The sequence below is a fragment of the Triticum aestivum genome, chromosome 3B (assembly GCF_018294505.1).
Source record: "Triticum aestivum cultivar Chinese Spring chromosome 3B, IWGSC CS RefSeq v2.1, whole genome shotgun sequence".
Lineage (NCBI taxonomy): Eukaryota > Viridiplantae > Streptophyta > Magnoliopsida > Poales > Poaceae > Triticum > Triticum aestivum.
Window position 1 is genome coordinate 366819858 of NC_057801.1, and position 6320 is coordinate 366826177.

Below are 6320 nucleotides of genomic sequence, written 5' to 3' on the forward strand. Positions count from 1 at the left end.
GAACTTTGCCTATTGGTCTGCCTCGTTCAACGAGCAGGAAAATGGTTCTCTTCGTCCCTCGCCCTTGGTATCGACATTGTTGACAACAAAACCGACAGGCTATCCTCTGACATACCTTGTTATCTTGACCGTGCAAATATTAGCGCCTTCCTGCTTTTAACCCACATGGTGGGCCCATAACCCACAGTTCCACAGGATCGAAACCTGACTCTCCTGTACACCCTGTTGTCAGAGTTATTCCTCATGCTTGACTTTGTATGTAATTCACGGGCCACTTGCCTGTTGATCTATTCTGGTATCGGACACAATACTTATTCTCGTTGCTCTGAACCCCTTTCGCACTCTGCTTCAGGCAATGAACGATTGCCTATCCGCTTGAAACCTCTTATTACACCGTCTTACTTTGCTCTCGATGTGTGTCCTTTGTTCAACTCGAGAGCTACTCATATGTTTATTCCTGGGATACCCCAGATGAATTTCCCTTATAACATCCTATCATTGTAGAGCTGCCCCTACCTATTTGTAAGTACGATGGAGCTCCCCGAAGAAAGGACGACAAACTTCATCATGATGACCTGAAGCAGAGGACTTAAGACATCAATGTAATGAATCAACTTCTTCGAGAAGAGCAAGCCAGGATGAGAAGTCCCGCTAGATTCGTTACCAGACCTCCCCCCTTACTCTACCTCTTAAATCTCGGGACGAGATTTCTTGTAGTGGAGGAGAATTGTGACGCCCGGGTAATCAAGCTACAGTAACCTCTGCAAATGATGCCATGTCACCACGATTACTGTTGCTAATCTCGTGTTAGTTCAGATCCGAGCCAAATTCAAATTTTAGTTAAAGTCAAACATTAAAAGTTTCCAATAGTCAAATCAAAAATGTTCAAAAATTGTAGCAACTAAATCATAATCAATTATGGTGGAGGAACCACACTTTTATGAAATGATTAAATACTCTAAAGTGAATGAAACCATAGCAAAACAATTATTCAAATGATTTTAAATATAAACAAATGTTAAACTAGTTTAATTGACCGCCAAACTTTTTATGGTAGAGGGATGTTCTGAAACCTTATTTTAGGAGCTATGGTCATATTTTATAAAAACTAAAATAAAGTATGACTAAACTAAAACAGAAAAGAATAAATAAAAAGAAAAGACAAAAGGTAAAACAAAAAAAATAAAGAGAGGGAGAGAACCCCCTGGCCATCTAGGCCTCGGCCCAGCAAGCCGACGGGCCGCCAGACCAGCCCACTGGCCCGGCCGGATCCTCCCACTCCACCTTATCCCCCTGAAACCCTAACCCCCAACCCCACGTCGCCCCCATTCTCTCCCACTCCTCTCTCTCGCCCTTCCCCGATCTGGATCGGGGCAACCCCCGATCCCGTCGCCCCAGCGCCGCCTCCACGTCGCCGCCACCCCCCCCCCCACTCGCTCTCCCCCACCCCCTCGCTCTGGATCTGGATCGGGAGGAGCCCGATCCCCTCCTCCCTCGCTTGCGCCCGATGTGAGCCGTCACCAGCCGGCACCAGCGCCGCCTCCCCACCGGACCCCCGCCTCCTCATCTCCTCCCCGCCGCCCGACGTGCTCGACGCCGGCGCCGCATCGCCACCGCTTGGAGGACCTTTCCGTCGTCGCCGTTCGTCGAAGCAACCTCACAGGAGCTCCTCTACCTCGACCCCCTCCTCGTCGGACTTCCCCGACCTCCGTCGAGCCCGCTGCCTAGACCCCACGGCCCCGTGGTGAGGCCCCGACAACTCCTCCTCCCCTGCTCCGGCCACTTCGGCCATGGCCTCGCTCACCGGCGCCTACAACGCGCGCCGGCCGCCCTGGCCGCGCCCGCGCCCCCTGCCTGTGCCCGCGTGGCCTGCCGCCCTTAGACACGCCCGCGTCGGCCTCGTCCTGCCCCGGACGGCGTCGCCCTCCGCCCGGGCCGTCGCCTTGCCTTGCCTCGCCGTGTTCCCCATGCCCACGTGCCGGTCTGGGCTCCCTGCGCCCTGCTGCCGCTTGTGCGGTGGTCGCCGGCGCCCCGCCAACCTCGCCCCGCTTTGCGCCTCGGCGGCGCCCCCCCCCTCGGGCGCCCTGATTGGGGCCGGCCACCACGCCCGCACACCGGTGCCCGTTGCCCGCAACCGCGCCCGTTGCGCCCGAACCCGCTAAGGCCCTGTGCCTATGACATGAGGGGCCCAGGCCCCAGAACGAAAATTAAAAAAAAAGAAGATTTAATAAAATAAATAGATAATAATTAAAATAATTAAAATGTTAATTAATTAATTAAGTAAGTAATTAATTAAGTTAATTAATCCTGATTAGATTAACCTAATCACTAATTAGATTAACTAATCTGTAATTAAACTAAACAGAGAATGACAGGTGGATCCCACTGGACCCGCATGTCAGGTTGACCAAGTCAACCCTGTTGACTGCTGACGTCAGCATGACATCATGCTGATGTCATAAAGCCATTTTCGAATTAAATTAAATAATTAATTAAATTTCAGAAATTAATAAAATCTTTAGAAAATCATATCTTTTAATCCGTAACTCGGATTAAAATATTTTCAACATGAAAGTTGCTCAGAACGACGAGACGAATCCGGATACGCGGTCCGTTCGTCCGCCACACACCCCTAACCTATCGAACCCGCAACTTTCCCCCTCCGGCTCCTCTGCCCGAAAACACGAAACACCGGGAATACTTTCCCGGGGGTTTCCCTCCCTTCACCGGTATCACCTACTACCGCGTTAGGGCACACCGAACACCGCGTATTGCCTTGATATATTTTGTGGTGCTTTGTTTGCTCTGTATTCATTATTTCTTCCCCCTCTTCTCTCCGGTAGACTACGAGACCGACGCTGCTGCTGACCAGTTCGACTACGGAGTTGACGACCCTCTCTCTTGCCAGAGCAACCAGGCAAGCCCCCCCCCTTGATCACCAGATATCGCCTATTCTCCTCTATACTGCTTGCATTAGAGTAGTGTAGCATGTTACTGCTTTCGTTAATCCTATTCTGATGCATAGCCTGACATTGTCGCTACATCTGTTGATACCTTACCTGCAATCCTAAATGCTTAGTATAGGATGCTAGTTTATCATCATTGGCCCTACATTCTTGTCAGTCTGCCTTGCTATACTATCGGGCCGTGATCACTTGGGAGGTGATCACGGGTATATACTATACATACATACATACTATACAGATGGTGACTAAAGTCGGGTCAGCTCATTGAGTACCCGCAAGTGATTCTGACGAGGGGGCTGAAAGGACAGGTGGCTCCATCCCGGTAGAGGTGGGCCTGGGTTCCCGACGGCCCTCGACTGTTACTTTGTGGCGGAGCGACAGGGCAGGTTGAGACCACCTAGGAGACAGGTGGGCCTGGCCCTGTTCGGCGTTCGCGGATACTTAACACGCTTAACGAGATCTTGGTATTTGATCTGAGTCGGCTACGAGCCTATACGCACTAACCATCTACGTGGGAGTAGTTATGGGTATCCCGACGTCGTGGTATCAGCCGAAGCACTTCAGACGTCAGCGACGGAGCGGCGCGCGCCGGATTGGACTGGAACTGCCTACTAGGGCTAGGTCTGCTTTCGGCCGCCCTCGCAACGTGCAGGTGTGCTATGGGCGATGGGCCCAGACCCCTGTGCGCTTAGGTTTAGACCGGCGTGCTGGCCTCTCTGTTGTGCCTAGGTGGGGCTGCGACGTGTTGATCTTCCGAGGTCGGGCATGACCCAGGAAAGTGTGTCCGGCCAAATGGGATCGAGCGTGTTGGGTTATGTGGTGCACCCCTGCAGGGAAGTTAATCTATTCGAATAGTCGTGATCTTCGGTAACAGGACGACTTGGAGTTGTACCTTGAGCTTATGACAACTAGAACCGGATACTTAATAAAACACACCCTTCCAAGTTCCACAGACAACCCGGTGATCGCTTTTCCGCAGGGCGACGAGGAGAGGATCGCCGGGTAGGATTATGCTACTGCGATGCTGCTGGAGATGCTACTTGGAGATGCTACTTGGAGATACTACTTGGAGGACTCAATCTACTCTCTTCTACATGCTGCAAGACAGAGGCTGCCAGAAGCGTAGTCTTCGACAGGATTAGCTACCCCCCTTTTATTCTGGCATTCTGCAGTTCAGTCCACCGATATGGCCTTTTACACATATACCCATGCATATGTAGTGTAGATCCTTGCTTGCGAGTACTTTGGATGAGTACTCACGGTTGCTTTCTCCCCCCTTTTCCCCCCTTCCTTTCTTTCTGGTTGTCGCAACCAGATGCTGGAGTCCAGGAGCCAGACGCCACCGTCGACGACGACCCCTACTACACCGGAGGTGCCTACTTCTACGTGCAGACCGCTGACGACGACCAGGAGTAGTTAGGAGGATCCCAGGCAGGAGGCCTGCGCCTCTTTCGATCTGTATCCCAGTTTGTGCTAGCCTTCTTAAGGCAAACTTGTTTAACTTATGTCTATACTCAGATATTGTTGCTTCCGCTGACTCGTCTATGATCGAGCACTTGTATTCGAGCCCTCGAGGCCCCTGGCTTGTATTATGATGCTTGTATGACTTATTTTATATGTAGAGTTGTGTTGTGATACCTTCCTGTGAGTCCCTGATCTTGATCGTACACATTTGCGTGCATGATTAGTGTACGATTGAATCGGGGGCGTCACAACGATGCGGTCTTGGTAGGCGCTCCGGCATGGTGGAGGACGGTGGTGATGGATGGGGTGGAGGATGGCGGTGATTGATGGGGTGGCGGACGGAGAAGGCTGGTGTGGGGATGGTGTTCTAGCGCGGACGATGTGTGAATGGAAAAATGGAGGGAGAGGTACGGGGAACCATGTTTTTGGGATGCGCCTGTCTGAAATATGGGAAAGTTACGAACTTAGCCCCCGTTTAAAATTTGGACGTCTCGTTGGTTGGGGATAGGACGATAATCTCGCATCTCGCCAATATTTGCCCAGAGCGATTTAGGGCGAGGAGAGGTTGTTTTGGCGCCCATGGTTGGCGCCCACGATGTATGAACGGGGCTGACAGGTAGGGCAGTTGTGTCACGTCTAAGTGAAGTTACAAACCTGCCCCTATTGTAAATATTTGCCTACATCGATTTCAGCCGAGTCGAGTTTGTTTTGCCACCCACCGTGTATGAATGGGGAAATAGAGGGATAAACAGAGGTCTTTCGGACGAGCTTGAATCAAATGTGTTTTGTCGCCCATGTTTGGCGCCCACCGTGTGGGAATGGGCTCAGAGGCGGTCGTGTCATGTCTAATTGAAGTTACTAACCTACCCCTATTGAGAGCAGTGGAAATCGGGTCGATGGATTGTCCGTGTAATGGGTAGATAGCAATTTCCATCCCCAAAACACTTGGCTTCGGGCAGCCGACGTGGGAGTGGACATTTTGCCGCTTCTTTCGAATTTTGGGACAATAAGCATCCATGTTTACCCTGGCAACTAAACTCAAATCCTTTTTGTATTCCTATACGAATCTTTATAAATCATTCTATGTGTTTTTATATATCTTCAAAAGCACGACAAAGATGTATTCCACTGTCATATATGAATATCATTTACAAATGCCGATACTCAAATTCAGAAGTTAGAATCCAGTTTAAGGTGAAGTCGATATTTGGAACACTTTATGTCCAAATCAAATGTCACACGCAGCATAATGTGTACTCCCATTTAGATATGTACACAAGCGATGTATCAAGATTCAAATACTGAGTCAATCAACCAAGAATGTACATAACTAACAGACATATAAGCACTTATAGAGTATATGGATCAATAATATCAACTAACATACATAAGCCAGGCCGCTGTACTTTTTTTTTTGCTAGAACAACATCCTTTTTTAGCGAAGCTACTACAACATCTTGGCCCTTTCTGATGCGTGCCACTTATGGTCCATCTATACTACTATTATTGTTGAATGCACATTCAGCCCAATTGGTATATTCGTAGGTCTGGCACAGCAATCAAAATGCTCCGAGTCTTATCAATTAATACAGACTTGTGCTCAAATAAAATTACAAACCAAAAAACAAAAAAACAATTATTACATGATCTCTAAAACAAATGGTTTGATTGATTACATGAATAAATGACACAAAGGTTATTCAATGATGGAAAGAACATTTCACCTATGATTTACCAAGTGGGAATTTAATTTCCTTTTTCCCTTCAGGACCTTAACAATGCGGTCAGTCTCAGCTTGCTTCGTTTTGAAATCCACCAAATATTTAATGGTTGTCTTGAGTACTACTTGTGATTGTGTTGTTTGCTTCCTCAACATGTCAACTTTATCTC